We start from the raw sequence: 17523 nt of genomic DNA on the forward strand, positions 1-17523 counted from the left end.
TTCCAAAATATTAGCTGAAAACTATGATTTAAACTTTTAGATTAGGCTATCTTAATTTGACACGTTTAATTTCATTTATTTGTGTAATTATTGATTTAATACCTTCCAACGTACGTGGAAGACAACTAATATAAACTATTACATAACCGAACCAACAAACTAATTACAAATGTGTTTAAAATGTGATATTTAACCATTCTTAATATGTAATATGTCGTTTGAACACCGACATCTCATTCTTCTAGTTTATATTATTTTAATCTCTATTACTATTATTTTATTTTATTACTTTATGTGAGACTGGTGAATGCAGGATAAGAATGACAGATGTAAGGTTCCTCAGTCACCTCAAAATATAGAGTACACATTTATATCCCACATTATAGTCTCTACACATTTTTTCAATTTGTATATCATTTTTTACATCTGTCTTGGCTTGTTTTTGGTTATAACAAATAAATATCAGAGGTGTTGATTTCCTGTTTTAACTCAGTCCTCAGTTTTGATTCATTTAACTTAACACAAAGCTTATTAATATTCTAGCCACACACACACACACTTACTTACTTTCCGTTGAGCAACCTGTGTAAGGTGGAGAACATATATTACTAAATTCCGGGTTTCGATTCCCTGAGTGTTTTGAACTAAGATCTCAGTCAGCTTTTGTGTTTAACAACAAGCAAAACAAAAAGAATTATTTATTTTTATTGATAACAAAATTACATATGGATACTAAAATATCCTCAGAATATATCGCTTCCTTCTACGCTTTAAACCATAGGGTTCCAGTTAAAGATTCCATAACCACCTCCACCTCCAGCTCCACCTCCACAAGTCCATGACCATTAGGACAACAATATGAAGGAGGAACATCACAATAAACAAAATTTGTTGGACATGCGATGTCATCTCGGAAATTCCCCTCTAGTTCAGGTAGTAAACAAAGTAACGTCATTAGAATATATATCACCTATAATATTTTATAATGATTTTTTAATCGTCACTTTTTTCTACTTGTGAAGCCTAGCTAATAAACATTATATTCATAAAACTATTAAAATTACATTACGTCAATATCAAGATCAACCGTTAATGTTACAGAACACGTCACAAAAAAATAGTCATATTTAACAGTTACGTTATTTAACGAGTTTGTCAGTAAAATCTATTGTTAATCTTTAAACCAATCTACTTTGTTTCTAGAACAGTATCTTATATTAAATTTCAACTTTCCGTAGCGTCACTAAAAGTACATAAAATTATCTGCAAAACACATTAAAGTGATTCTCCGTTGCTTACCTTATACACTAAATATTGTATTTTACGCCTCAGTTAGAGGCTACAGCGTGGAAGACGAACCCTAATTTGTGACAGAAATTTTTAATAAAATAAATTGACTTTACAACTAACACTTTAATATATCCTTGATTTTCTTCAATTTACTGAGTAAAGACATAATATATTCCACAGTATATCGATAATATTAGTTCAATTGTTTTATACTACTGAAGATACTTGTAGTTAGTAAGTAATGACATTATGATCTGTATGAGAGGCCGATTTGAGTAGATCCCAAGCTAACCTCTTGTCTTAACTCATCACCTTTGTCTTGAGACACTCATGAGAAATATAAACAAAAAATTGTGCGTATTACATTGTATAAAATACGGTATATTGTTCTCACGGTTGTGGATTGTATGTCATAACAAACACGACCACACCACAAGATCAATCATATAAACAGCTGTCGTATTAATGTAATTATTATTTTGTACACTAGTTAATTAACAATTATCTGTTACTTTATTATCCATATTACCTACTATCAGTTTGATATTCAGTTGTAGCAACAAATGCAATTTAAATTAAAATATTTACTTCAAAAGTTATAAGAACAAATTTTATAAAAATGCACGGTTGTGTCACCCTGCGTTGCTGTTTCACACATGTAATCATTTAAAATAATTTAATTTCTCACTTTAAATTGCTGTGAAAAATAGAGTCGTCAAAAGTATATTATTTATTACATTCTTTCATTATAAACAATATTCGAATGTTTGAATACACGTTGTTGTTATAAACTTACTTTCATTAAATATTATGTTTACAAACCTCCGTTAGTAACAAGAAATAAACATTGTGGCAGTTTCTTAAACGATACAGACAAACGTAACTCATAATAATTGATATTTCTATCATACCATTTAAACTGTTTGAATGAATTCAGTGTCAAAGAATTCATACTCTCACCTGGAGTTGATTCCAACAGTGTTGTAAACATCAAAAGTATAATAATTGTTGTAGTCTTCATTTCTCTGATCTGTTAAAATCAGTATTAATACAATTAGAGAAATGTGACTTTTAACAAAGCGTAAAATAAAGCTCGACACTTAGTACAGCCCATGAATTCTATATCTTACTAGCTTCAGATATATTATAACAGAGGTACTTTTATAAGCGGAAGTAGAGAGTTACAGAAAAACAAGTTCCCGATTTATCACAGGGACACTAAAACCATTATAATAACTGGACAACATCTAATGTAAGATTTCTATAGGATAAAAATTACATTTTGTAAATACCGTTTGACAACAAAATGATTTTATATTAAAATTTTTCTTTTTTTGGAGGTTTTTCGAACTTTATAAAACATGAAAGTAAAAACTTCTTTATTAAAGAAAGTTTATATCTAAGAATAATACCAGACCGATCAACCAAAACACACAGAATTAAAGTTTAACAATGAATAGAAAAACGTTGAAGTTACCATAACTGCGGTAAAATATCGACTTATGAAATGAAAACAAAATATTAGTTTGTGTTAACATGATAAAATAATTATTCAAATAAGTACTTAAGATCTGTACTTAGTTAATATTAATTATAATTACTATTATAAAGAAATACTCTCAAACAAGATATAAAATTATATTACCAATGAGTGTTCAATTATTAGGTACTTGAACTACGTTTTATTGGAGTGTTAAATATACAGTTAGACTGTGGTCCTGATACTCAGCCTATATAGTCGTATTTTTAATGAGATGCACAGTTCTGAGAACATCACAACCAATCAGAATGATTCCAGTAACAGTTGACGTCAAGAATATATTACAATATTATAGAAACATGTAGAGAGACAGATTGAACCAATAGGAAGCTGTGAGTGATTATTTGTTATTTACATGTGATACATTTCTGTTGAAGTCGCTCATGTAGTGGTGGAAAGACTAAAACTGTAAGTGGTAATGAAGTTGTGTGATTGGGGTAAAATGGATAGTAACATGTAAGTAGTTGTGTTTCATGTATATTCACAAATGGTTTATATATCAATAAATCGTGTGGAACACACGTAGCTATTGTAACATTAGAACAAACGAGCCTCGATGTGCAATATTATAGACAAAACGTAGTTATTTTAACTTTAGAACACACAGGTGTCTATAAAGACATTTATTTAACCATAAGTATACAGGCTAACTAAATGATTTTTTATATCCTAATCATGTTGACACGCTGTCCGTTTCTTTGTTTGACTTAAACTTTCCACAAATTTATACGAGAATTATCTGCGCCAGCCGTCCTTAAGTTACCTGTGTGAGATAAGAAGGAAGGCTAATAGCCATCACCATCCACCATCAACTGTAAGTTACTTTTATTTACAAATTGTGGGATCAACATTTATTTATAACGCCCTCTTTAGCTGAATGGGCAAACAAGTTTCATGAGTGGGGATTCATACTCGTTACCCTAAGAATTCGAGTCACTCACCACCTAGCCGTATCAGGACGGTATACATACACTTAGTTCAGTGTGACGACATACTCTTGTTTGTCACATGACAGAAGTCATTTGTACAGTTTTATGATATACTACAGTTCCAAACATGTGAAACTCTTATCTAATTATTTATTATGAGTCGAACGCCTTAACCACCTGGCCATGCCATGCTTTTAATTCATGAAGCTAAATTCTAAAACGGCTGACTCAACACCTTCACACAGCTCCCCTAGAGTACAGCATAAGTTTAAGTAGTTACACAACAGTTCCAAACATGTGAAACTCTTATCTAATTATTTATTATGAGTCGAACGCCTTAACCACCTGGCCATGCCATGCCTTTTTTAATTCATGAAGCTAATTCTAAAACGGCTGACTCAACACACTTCACACACAGCTCCCTAGAGTACAGCTAAGTTTAAGTAGTTACACAACAGTTCCAAACATGTGAAACTCTTATCTAATTATTTATTATGAGTCGAACGCCTTAACCACCTGGCCATGCCGTGCCTTTTTTTAATTCATGAAGCTAAATTCTAAAACGGCTGACTCAACACCTTCACACAGCTCCTAGAGTACAGCATAAGTTTAAGTAGTTACAACAGAAACACTATTGTGACTTTGTTCTTATAACAAACAAAGTGTTCAGATATTTATACTGTTCTGTCACAGTAACAAAACATGGTATATATATATCTTTATTGGTACGAAACAAGAAAATCTTCACAAGCAGTAAATATTACAAACATCACGATAGTACTTATAATATGAACCATGATGAGCATCTAAATTTAACATTTACCAAAATAAAACTTTTATAACTCTTTTTGTTCCTATTAATAATTTAGTTTTAATAACTGATTGAATCCTCTCTTGCTTAGCTGTTAAAGCGATAATTTAACTCACACATCACATGCCACTTGTTATTTCTGTTTTCACATAATGATAAAATTCCGAATAAAATATTTTACTAGAAATTGCTTTTGAAATGTTTTATAGAAATATAACAATTTTGTAAATATTGTATTAGCCTCTAGAATTTACCATCTTGGAAACTTAAAGCGTTAAAACTTCTTAGGTTAACTTCAAAAATTGCTTTTAAAGGTAGAGTGCAGTACGAAAATTGAAGTGTCATTCGATTATTTAGAAACCTTAATCAATATAAAAAAACGATACATTTTTAATTACTGTTTTTGTTTCTATAATTACGCCATCTGTACAAGTCTTAGTGCACTAATATGTTCTTTTTCATTTGTTAATTTCGTACGAAGCTAGCTGTCTCTACTTTTGAAATCTTAGACAGCTTGTAAAAAATCCACCTTCCTTCTAACTGTCGGAATATACTGGTTTAGTCCAACTGTGAAACATTCATAACCTGAGGTAATGGTACAAGAACAAGGGTGTAGACTTTTCTTCCACCACCGACAAAATTACACCTGATGGGTCTGTGAGTGGGTGTGTGTTTTCTTAAGATCGGGCTATCTGCTGAGCCCACCGAGGGGAATCGAACCTCTGATTTTAACGTTGTAAATCCGTAAACATACCGCAAAATTAGCGGGGAGCAATATATAATCTGCGCTACACACTCTGCGGGGGGAAATTTCCACTGAAGGAATGTTTTGTACATTAAATTTCTAGACCTCCCCCTTCATGTTTCTCTCCACATTTGTCAAACACCATTAATGTCTGTTTACAAGAAATTCAGAGAGACATCATGAGAAATCAAAATATACGAAAGTCCGAAAAGTTGCATCCAGTGTCTATGAGGAGTATATTATTAATTCCTATTTGAACTTTTACATCACGATATAGCAGACAGGATAACACAGACGTTTGTAGCTGAAGGTATTATATGGTGTTTAATAGACAGGATAACATAGACGTTTGTAGCTGAAGGTATTATATGGTGTTTAACAAGCAGGATAACACAGACGTTTGTAGCTGAAGGTATTATATGGTGTTTAACAGACAGGATAACACAGACGTTTGTAGCTGAAGGTATTATATGGTGTTTAACAGACAGGATAACACAGACGTTTGCAGCTGAAGGTATTATATGGTGTTTAAAAGGGTTGAGCTTTGTATTTTATTTTATATTTAGCTAAATGTTTTACATGCACAAAGAAAAATCCCTTGGAAAAATAGCTCTTGGAAATGGTCTGTAATTAATTTTATTATAATAAATAATGTTATTTATAAGACGAATGTGTAAACTAAGCTCATAAGCGAACAAACAGTTCTTATATTTGTGAGTAACATCAACAATCTAACACAATCAATAGATCATGACGTCATCAATTCCTAACATTTATATCTGCTAGAATTATGGAATATAGAATATATCCAAGCTAATTGTTAGATAAAAATAGAATACTGAATATCAGATATATCTTGGGATATATTTTACACTAAACTACCTGTACCACTGTACCGTGTACGTAGAATGTTGAGGAATTTGATTATTTTAATGGTTCAATAATAAACTTACGTTTACATCCGAGTTTTATTACATATTTTGATCAAAAATTATTAATTATTATATGTGTCAACTAAACTTATAAATTTAAAAAAAAGATATCAAGTTTCATTTTTCTTGCTTTCAAGAAGGCGAAAGTATAGCGCTCCACAGATGAATAAATCTTTTAAAATATGGCGTCTCAGAACAACAGATTAACTAATTCTAATATTATTAAACCAGTCACAAGCAGTATTTCAGACATTTTTCTTTTATTTAAAGTCAAAATTTCATATCGTTTTTGTACAACAAATAGTTGAGACACAAATTTCCTTACATCAGTTTAAAGTGTCTGGTGTAACAGTTTTCACTAATAATCTTCCTTCCTTTTCTTTAGTGTTTGATTTTAATTTTTTTTTTATTTAAAACATTTCTTTCCTTCAACCCAAATTCAGATATTTGAAGAGATTTTTTATCCAAGGAATACATTTCTCCAACACCAGCAACTTTGGTTTGAAATCCACTTTTTGGTATCGGTTCCTTTCCTCCAAATTCAATTCCTTTATAACATAATAAAACAACATCTAATGTTTATATTCCTTATATGTCGTGCGTTGCTTCACATTTATTGTACTTTGACCTGCTCTGTTCTTCTTGTCTTTAACACATTTGTCATCATGTTGTTGTTCTTCAACTTGATGTTTTAAAAACATTTTAAATTAGTCATTAACTTTAGGATGTAACCTCTAAACTCTTTCTTATTTAATAAAGACTGTTACTAAAAATAAAAATATCTTCACCATTCGTCCAGGAAGTTTACATTGGTCATTCTCACCTTTTCCAAGGGTTATAATTATGCTTACATATTTACATGAGTTGATATGTTCACCAGTTGCTCCAGGGGCGTGGCCTGCATGGCCAAGCGCGTAAGGCGTGCGACTCGTAATCCGAGGGTCGCGGGTTCGCGCCCGCGTCCCGCTAAACATGCTCGCCCTTCCAGCCGTGGGGTGTATAATGTGACGGTCAATCCTACTATTCGTTGGTAAAGAGTAGCCCAAGAGTTGGCGGTGGGTGGTGATGACTAGCTGCCTTCCCTCTAGTCTTACACTGCTAAATTAGGGACGGCTAGCACAGATAGCCCTCAGTAGCTTTGTGCGAAATTCCAAAACAAACAAACAAACAAATGCTCCAGGGGAGAAAAGCGTTATATGTTCAGGTGAAGTTAACACTGGCAAACTGATAATAAGTGCAAGAGACCATAGTGAACAAATAGATAATGAAACAATTTGTTACAACAATATCTAGAGAGACATGTCTACTTCTGTAAAATATCTGTTTTGTAAACTCCAGTGGACATATTATTCGCTATAATATAATGAATTTTTATTCATTAAATAAAGGTAAGTATTCATGTAAACACATTAAAATCTCCTTCTCACTGTCCAACAGGGTCAAAATATTGTGTTAAAGCTTATTGTGTTAATTGGCAGTCAATGTGTTAACTAACAATCATTTTTTTCAATTTTAATTTGTTTTATACAATTTTAAATACACTGATAAGTTTCATGAATTCTCGTGTTAGTCCAAATAATGTATATAAACGTTCATATAATTCATACGATTCAACTGTTTTATGTTACTTATTCAGCATAATTACCACATATCTGTTTTGCTGAACACGTTGTTGTACTTCCTGATACATATTTATAACACGCGTGTTTCAGCCCTTGTCTGTACACTATCACACTTGTACTTAGTTTTATTGGAAGTTTGCCAGAACTGTCTTCATCGTTTCTAACGTATTTTACACTTTTCGTATTACAAATATCTTTATGTATTAACTGTTTTACAACTCTTTGTTTTCATAATTTACAAATGGGAAACACTCCATATCCATCATATTAAAAATACAAATTTGGTTTATATTTTGTAATGATAATACCATTACAAGTGAATATTCAAGTATCATCAGCGTTAATCGTTTTATTTAACATTTTGAACCACCAGCTTCCTACATTTCCTCGACGTCCAGTGAAACAATAATAGGTAAGAGGAACATAACAGCAAACAAAATTTTCTGTATATTCGATAGCATCTCTGTAAGTCCCCACAGTTTCAGTCAAGAACAAAATAACATTATAACAAGACATTCCGCTATTTTTAATATTCTATACTTTAAAATTTAGAAGTACAGATCTTACAAATAACCATGCGTAGGTTCTCGATGTTTGAGAGGACCTAGCGATCCATCGGCCTGCCACGGAGTAATGCAGCCAAGACGCCCTGAATTTCTCGCAACGCCAGGCGGCGCATGCCAGCTTGCCTCAACAAGGAGGCTTCAGACCTGCTCCCAGGACCCAATGACAGACTCAACAGAACAGAGCCCCAGACAAGGACAATTAATTCGTCTCCAACCTTATCCTCAGCAAGGAGGCAGATGTTGAGGCTCCACACATTAGGGCAGGTAAAACTGGGACAAAATCCCAGAATGAGGTGAGAAGTGCCCGATGGTCAGACACGTTAAACGAGACATCCCGAACGAGATGAGGATCCAAGACGCAGTTGAAGTCGCCAACAAGGACGATATCGGCCTGTGTAACCATGAACCTTCAAGCCCGAGAAGAAAACCTCCCGCTCCCCAGACTGTGCAAGCGCTAGACATTGACAAGACGAATCTTACGACCCCCCAGCGAAAACATCAACGCACAAAACCCGCCCCTCAGCATCACTATGTAACGCGAGGATGGTGCCATTAAAATGCGGGTGAAAGAGGATTCCCACACCCGTGCAAGCGTCGTGCCAAACGACCAGAAGGAACGGACAGGATAGCGAGAGGAAAACGAAAAGTGGACCCTCCGAGAAGCAAAAGGAGCTCCTGCAAAATATTGTATCAACCACAAAGCGGTTGAAGAGGGATAATATGTAAACTTGTTTAACAATCTCAAATATTTCTGGATGTTTAAAGTAATGCAGGAAAACCCATCAACCAATCAGAGAAGAGGAATCAGTGACGTTGTTGCTTTCACTGGACAGACTGAGGCAGGGGCGAGTGGCTCTTGAGGCTACGAGAACAGCTCCAGAAGTGCTCCCATCTCCACAGTAGCCGAAACTTCCTCAACTTCGGCGGGTGAAACCCGGCCCTCTGCAGTGGACCGAGACCCTCCTTCCCAGAATGCGCCAGCTGCAGGAGCAGGCGCACCCTCAGAGACCCCACCCTCAGCAGCCGTCGATGACGGGGAGGAATAGGTGACGCCCCAACCTGTTTGTCCTTCTCTACGCGCGGCGGCCCTGCAGCCACTGCAGCATACGTCACCACACGCCTCGGACAACACGAAGGCGTGTGACCATCACCACAAACATCACACTGAACATCACAGGCACTGTCTTCGTGTCCAAAGGCCAGAAAAATCCCTCACCGCGGCATCTGACAAGTGTGAAACATGTGGCTTTCGAGACCACAACGTTGACACAGCCGTTCACTGAAATGAAGTTGGGAACCAGCTTCTTCATGTCCAGACAGACACACCAGTTCTCAGTTCACACATTTGGGCGCGTCTGGTGCGCCTCATTTTGATTTATCGAACTGACCCACACGCCGACAATACGTGCCTGATGACATCGTGGGACAGTTCAAAAGGGGTCGACTGGAGAGTTACCCATTTCATGTTTTGTGCAGCAGGCTCCACAGACACTCACTGGTCCCCAAAGAAGAAGTCTTTGTCCAGCAGGATCCGACATATGTGTTGTGGACATTCTACATGGAGAAGTCTTTGTCCAGCAGGATCCGGACATATGTGTTGTAGACATTCTACATGGAGAAGTCTTTGTCCAGCAGGATCCGGACATATGTGTTGTAGACATTCTACATGGAGAAGTCTTTGTCCAGCAGGATCCGGACATATGTGTTGTAGACATTCTACATGGAGAAGTCTTTGTCCAGCAGGATCCGGACACATGTGTTTTAGACACTCTACATGGAGAAGTCTTTGTCCAACAGGATCCGGACATATGTGTTGTAGACATTCTACATGGAGAAGTCTTTGTCCAGCAGGATCCGGACATATGTGTTGTAGACATTCTACATGGAGAAGTCTTTGTCCAGCAGGATCCGGACATATGTGTTGTAGACATTCTACATGGAGAAGTCTTTGTCCAGCAGGATCCCGACATATGTGTTGTAGACATTCTACATGGAGAAGTCTTTGTCCAGCAGGATCCGGACATATGTGTTGTAGACATTCTACATGGAGAAGTCTTTGTCCAGCAGGATCCGGACATATGTGTTGTAGACACTCTACATGGAGAAGTCTTTGTCCAGCAGGATCCGGACATATGTGTTGTAGACATTCTACATGGAGAAGTCTTTGTCCAGCAGGATCCGGACATATGTGTTGTAGACACTCTACATGGAGAAGTCTTTGTCCAGCAGCATCCGGACATATGTGTTGTAGACATGACTACTCCATACGGCAGTGTTTAAAGTGTCAATTATTGCCGAGGATAGCGAGACCGCGGGCACACTAAATGGATGGACCGCGGCCGAACAAAGTAAGGCCGGATGGCCGTAGCCACACCGACCTACAGTGTTGTGGCACACACATACACAAATGGAACACTACAGTGAACAAACAACACACAAACACCAGTATTGGGCACAGGGAATGACGGCAAGAAAACAACGAACCACTGGCACGCCCTCTGCTGGATCATCGAGTCGGACCCGAAGTGCCTTCACATGAAATACGACGAGGAGGAGATATTGAATTTATTTACAACAATAAACTGTACAAAGTGTCATGAAATAACAATAATAAACTGTACAAAGTGTCATGAAATAACAATAATAAACTGTACACAGTGTCATGAAATAACAATAATAAACTGTACAAAGTGTCATGAAATAACAACAATAAACTGTACAAAGTGTCATGAAATAACAACAATAAACTGTACAAAGTGTCATGAAATAACAATAATAAACTGTACAAAGTGTCATGAAATAACAACAATAAACTGTACAAAGTGTCATGAAATAACAACAATAAACTGTACAAAGTGTCATGAAATAACAACAATAAACTGTACAAAGTGTCATGAAATAACAACAATAAACTGTACAAAGTGTCATGAAATAACAATAATAAACTGTACAAAGTGTCATGAAATAACAACAATAAACTGTACAAAGTGTCATGAAATAACAATAATAAACTGTACAAAGTGTCATGAAATATATATAAGTAAATAAACACTTATCAAATACAAAACAAAACTCGAAATGTATACAATACAAAACTTTAAATATATACAAAGCTTTAAAGAAATACAAAACAAGACATTAAAGACATACAAAACAATAAATACAGAATTTTATACTAAAATATAGAAAAACAAATAGGGAATGGAGACAGGGCGGCTCAAAATCCGATATCCACCCGAACCCCGACCAACGTACAAAGAGGCGAGACGTCCAGCCGCCAGAGATGGTAAAATGTCCAGGAACCCAGTCACTGATAGTAACAGCCTATATTTGGCTCTTCCTAGCATCAAAAAGTACGACACTAGCGTCTGGTCGAAAACCAATTTGTTTCGATGAAGCCAAATGACGAACTTAAAGATGGTTAAGGCATACTGGAAGGAAAAGGCCATGTGGCCGGGAACAGAGACTGGTACAAGGTACATACAGTATGATCTCCGCCGAGAGTGGCGGGTCCCGGAAAAGGCGTACAACCCTCTCCCAGATCTCCGCCGACGTTGGACAGAGGACCAACCTGTGCACAATGAGCACAAATCTATACATTGGATTAGCTGCGCTTTGCCCCACATGGGTATCGAAACCCGGTTTTAGTGCTGCTTCCTGAACTTTAATACGTTGGTTCTATTTCAGGTTCCGACGTTTAGGCAATTACATGTAACATGCTATATAATCAAACTAATAAACTAATTATCCGTCTCGTAATAATACAGTATACCGGCTAACAACTATCAGACGTAACACTATCTTTGTTACAGTAAATTAAAACTTCCTAATTTTTCAGCTATAAATCTCTTACTTTCAACCGTTTATTGAGTACTGTTTCATTTACCATGTTCCTCCCACTTCTTAATTATCTTAGTCGAGGTTGTCCGTGTTTGTACAAAAAATATTTACATGTCTTCATATGTTCACCAGCTGTTCCACGGACGAAAAGGTTATATGTTTAGATGAAGTATATACTGGGACACTGCTAATAAGTTACTATAGTGAGTAAATGTTATAGGTTTAGATGAAGTAAATACTGGGACACTGCTAATAAGTGACCATAGTGAACACATTGATGATGTAACAATATGTTACAACAATATCTAGAAAGAAATAGCTATTTCTGTAAAATACCTGGTTTAGATTCTGATGGACATGTTATTCACTATAATATAGTAATTTGCAATTAATTTTTAATAAATAATAATAATGTGTGTACATGTAAACACATTTAAAATCTCCTACTTACTGTCCAACATCTGTTCCTTCATCCACATAATACTTTATACAATACGTAGAGATTGTTTCTTGCTCTTTGTGTTTATACATAATGATACATCATTCGGTGTATAATAATTTTATTCCTCATAATTTATTTTTTTTCGATAAAACTTAATAAAACTCAGTTTCTGATTTTACCATTTTGTCACTTATTGAATCACAGTATTGTTTTAAAGCGTAGAGGGCAGTACAATTGCATAAGCTTTACGGAAAAGTGTGTGATTTTCTAATAGTAAAGCCAAATCGGGCTATCTGCTGAGTTCACCAAGAGGAACTGGACCCCTTATTTCAGCGTTGTAAATCCGTAATAAATCATGGTGGGATGCGTTGACCAGTGCATACAGCAATGTTATCCGACGATAGACCCAATTCATACAACTGCGTTTGTATACAAAGGCCAAAAGGAGCTATTGCAGATCTGAAAAAGCATGGTCCACGAAGGAAGAAAAACACAACCCTAGGTACATGCTCTACACTGGAGAAGTGCGGAAAGGTCCGGAGCAGAGCTGAAGTCCCTAATGATGAATAGGGTTTATCATCTTCAAGGCCAAGGTCTTGGCAGAGCCATAGACTAGTGACTTATAGTCTAGCTTTAATCGAATAAGAGTACGATATATCTTTAACATAGAACATCGATCCGCTTCACAAGTGGAGAAAGAGAGGAGATGAATGATGTTCGGTGCTCTTGTACACTCGTTTCGTAGCTGCTTGATGTGTTGTATAAAGGTCAGCTTTCGGTAAAATTAAGCCTAAAGAACATTGTCTCACAAATCACGGGTACTAAAGAACATTGTCTCACAAATCACGGGTACTAAAGAACATTGTCTCACAAATCACGGGTACTAAAGAACATTGTCTGACAAATCACGGGTACTAAAGAACATTGTCTCACAAATCACGGGTAGCACAAATTCAGCGATAAGATGTTCAGAATCGGAGAGAATATCTCATTGGCAGCAAAAATGAATGTAAACGAGTTTAGAGAAAGAGAAGTTAAAACCGTTTTATCTGGTTCACTTCAGTAAACGCTTGAGGGCAGTCTGTACCTGACGCTCAGTGTCGCTCATGCTCGACGACAGACATAAGATATGAAAATCGTTGACACAGATCTCACTTGCAACAGTATGAGGGAGTTTATCAGTGATGGCCTCAATGTTGATACTGAGAAGTGAGACACTCAAAACGCAGCTTTGAGGGACTCCAAATTACTGTAGAAAGAAACAGGAAAGTGTCGAACCTACACCAACGTGGAATTGTCTCTTTATTAAAAATGTTTGATAAAATTGGCAAATGACCACATAACCCATGTATGTGGAGGTCTTGCAAAATGCCATTCCTCCATGTCCTGTCATAAGCATTCTGAAGGTCAAAGAATGTTGATACAAGATGTTGTCATTTGAGAAAGGCTTCTTTGATTGACGTTTCAAGTCGAATCAGGTCCACAGATAACACACAGTTTGGAGAAAACATTTATACTTGTCTTTATTTTATTAAAATTAAACATAAAACACATTCCCTGTTGCAATGTCAACTATAACAATAGATTATGATAATGAATCAAATATCGACCAGTCAAACCAGGTATGTTACACAAAAGTAGCCATTTCTCTCTACGTACTGTTTCAATACGTGGCTGTTCATTGTGGTCTCTTCTACAGGCAGTCTCTCCTTCATCATTTCTTCAACTGTATTTATGTTTTACTTCTGATAGAAGATAGTATACAACATTATTTCGTGAATGTGATATAAATTTTATCTGTTTTCCGGAGAAACATGTCTTTGACATGTATAACTGTCTTTCTCTATTCTAACTATGAGATGTATGCTACTCTCGTACCTTGGACCCCTACCTTACGTTTGTGTCAAATAGGTTACCATAATTACTTGACAACCAATTTTAGAAAATAGAGTTTAGAGATGTATTTAGTGTTGAATGAAAACTTTCATTACGAGTTACAAACGATAAAAGAGCGTCACCTAGTGTAATAATTTAGTAAATAGAAAATTATTTCTTTTTTGTTATCAAGTATTTTTTTATATTTGCTGTCATTATTAATATTTCCTCTCTCATTTATCAAATAGTTATTAAATCTTTTACTAGCATATTTAGGTAGCGTTAATTAATTGGAATCTTTTTTTTTAACAAATAAAACCAAAGTATAACAATATATGTTACATAAAATTAAAAACATCTAGTTTTCTATAATTATAACCAATATGTTTAAATCATGTCGTGATGTTTCTAATATTCACTGGTTCTGAAGAGCTTCATAAGAATAAAGATGAACAACAGAATGTTTTATTTCTCTGACATGACGGAACTGTATAAATATCTGAAGACTTTATTTGTTGTAAGAACAAAGCCACACTGGTCTGTCTGTCTTGGGAATAATACACACATTTTAATTGTTCTAACAACTTAAACTTCCCGCTGTGTCATAGGAGACGATGTGAAGGCATTGAATCAGAGGTTTTAGAATTTAGCTTCAAGAATTAAAAAATAATAATGAAGGTAAAACGTTTCCAACCTTACCTTAGCACTTAACGACAATAGCAAAACGTAACGTCTTAAAAATCATAAGACGTTGAAGACAAAATAAACTTCATAAGACGTGTTGTGTAAGGGAAGAAACAATAAAACTGTTTTCCACCGTCCCTAATATTTAGTTATTGACCACAGGGAATAAAACCAGTCAGTAGCACCTTCCAATCACCTTTAAGAAAAAATGATTGACTGTCCATCTTGTATGGCATTAATAATTTATAGAGACGAGGAACTAGAATGTACTATCATTTGTTCAGCGGTGAGTTTCTATAACTTTTAAAAAATGTTTTTCAGACCAAGTGAACTTTCTCCAGTCATCGTTGCAGTTTAAATAATATAAAAAGCACATTTATTTCAAGATGTTTCTTTTACAATAAATGGTGAAGCGACTGATAAAATTTTATTAGAAATATAAAACAAATTTATATATTTAAAGTGCTGGATATGAATAGTTTCAAATTTGTGATTTATGACAGAAAAAATATTTATAACTTAAAATATGTGTGTGTGTTTTCTTATAGCAAAACCAAATCTGGCTATCTCCTGAATCCACAGAAGGGAATCAAACACCTCATTTTAGCGTTGTAAACCCGCAGACTTTCCGCTGTACAAGCCAGGCATTAACTTAATATATAATGATATTTGTATCATGAATAATATAGACTTTCGATAGTTTGAAAACAGTACTGGCAAACTGCCAAGAAAAGAAAATGGAGGAGTGTAAATGAAAGGTCAAGGGTTACGAGTGTTCTAAATGTTGTATCAGGAAGTAAAACAATGTGTTGAACAAAACAGATGAATAATATTTATACAGAGAAATATATATGTTAAAACCGTTCGTTTGGGTTGAGAAAATATTTTACGTCGAGGAGCGAACAATGTTTCGACCTTCTTCGGTCATCGTCAAGTTCACAAAGAAGGAAAGAGGTTACTGACCGGAAGCTGACTACATGTTTCAAAAGAGTTGTGTAACTGAGTGTCGGAATCTAGAGGGCGGTGTTAGATGTTTGAATATATAATTTTATATAATTTATTTTATTATTTTTAAAAAAAGTATAAAGATGTTCCTTTATATTGGTTTATTTTGGGTTTAAGTTGTTGTATAAGTAAGGCTTCTTTAATTTTGCGTTTGTTTATGTTTGTTTCTTTATTTAGTATTTGAGTGTTTTCTATGGTTATGTTGTGTTTATTTGACTTGCAGTGTTCGAAAACGTGTGAAGGTGACTTTTATGTTCTATGAATCTGGTTTCCATTTTTCTACTTGTTTCTCAATATAGAAGTCGTGGCAGTTATCACATTGTATTTTATAAATAATGTTGGTGTGGTGTTTGTCAGTGTAGTTTTTACATAGCATAGACTTCAGTTTTGTGTCTGGTTTTTGAATAAATTTGGTATTAACTGGAATGTCATATTTTGTTACTTGTTTTTGCCAAATGTTGGTTATTTTTCTGCTGATGTCGGGAATATATGGTATGCAGCAGTATATGGTTTCGTGATTTTTTGATTCGTGAGATGTATTTACTTTTGTTGGTTGATTTTGCTTTCTGACTAGATGTGTACGTATAATGTTTTCTACGATTTGTGAAGGAAACTTATTGATGTTGATGAAGTATTGTTTTATTTTGTCTAATTCATCGTTAATTTTATCTGGTGAGCATAGTTTTATAGCTGTGTTTATTTGGTTTCTTAGTATGTTGAGTTTTTGTTTTGTTTCATGTGCTGAGTCCCAAGGAATGTATAGACCAGTATGAGTGATTTTTGGTCGATCTCTGTTTTAAATTGTGTGTCGGTTCTTGTAATTTTGAGGTTAAGAAATGATATTTGATTGCTTTCTTCCTGTTCACATGTGAAGTTAATGTTGATTCCATGAATGAAATACCTCTTCTTACAGTATAGATTCTGACCCTCTATTTTCGGCCACCTGATTCGACTTGAGAAACTTTTCTCAACTGATAACATGTTGTGTCAACATTATTTGACCTTTAGAAAACTTATGATACTACATGGAGGTATGGAATTTAGAGAGATCTCCACTTATGGGGTTACGAGGTCATCTGCACATTCTTATTAAACTTTTTTTCCATAAACAGGCGATTCCAATTTTGTGTGGATTCGACACTTACCCGTTGTTTTCTACAGTAACTTGGAGACCTCTATATAATTCTCTTACAAATTACATGACACATAAAAAAGAGTAAAATAGTACATTTTAAAAGACTA

The 17523-nt window shown here is 35.1% G+C and overlaps 1 long non-coding RNA gene across 1 annotated transcript; it reads right to left on the reverse strand.

Annotated features, from left to right (window-relative positions):
- Positions 1-831: 831 nt before the first annotated feature.
- LOC143243424 (uncharacterized) lies at positions 832-3011 on the reverse strand. The gene is made up of 3 exons (XR_013024552.1): positions 2936-3011; positions 2251-2320; positions 832-924 (listed from the first exon to the last, which is right to left on the reverse strand). It is a non-coding gene; the product is annotated as an uncharacterized LOC143243424 (long non-coding RNA).
- Positions 3012-17523: the final 14512 nt, after the last annotated feature.

Source organism: Tachypleus tridentatus, unplaced genomic scaffold, assembly GCF_004210375.1.
Source record: "Tachypleus tridentatus isolate NWPU-2018 unplaced genomic scaffold, ASM421037v1 Hic_cluster_2, whole genome shotgun sequence".
NCBI lineage: Eukaryota > Metazoa > Arthropoda > Merostomata > Xiphosura > Limulidae > Tachypleus > Tachypleus tridentatus.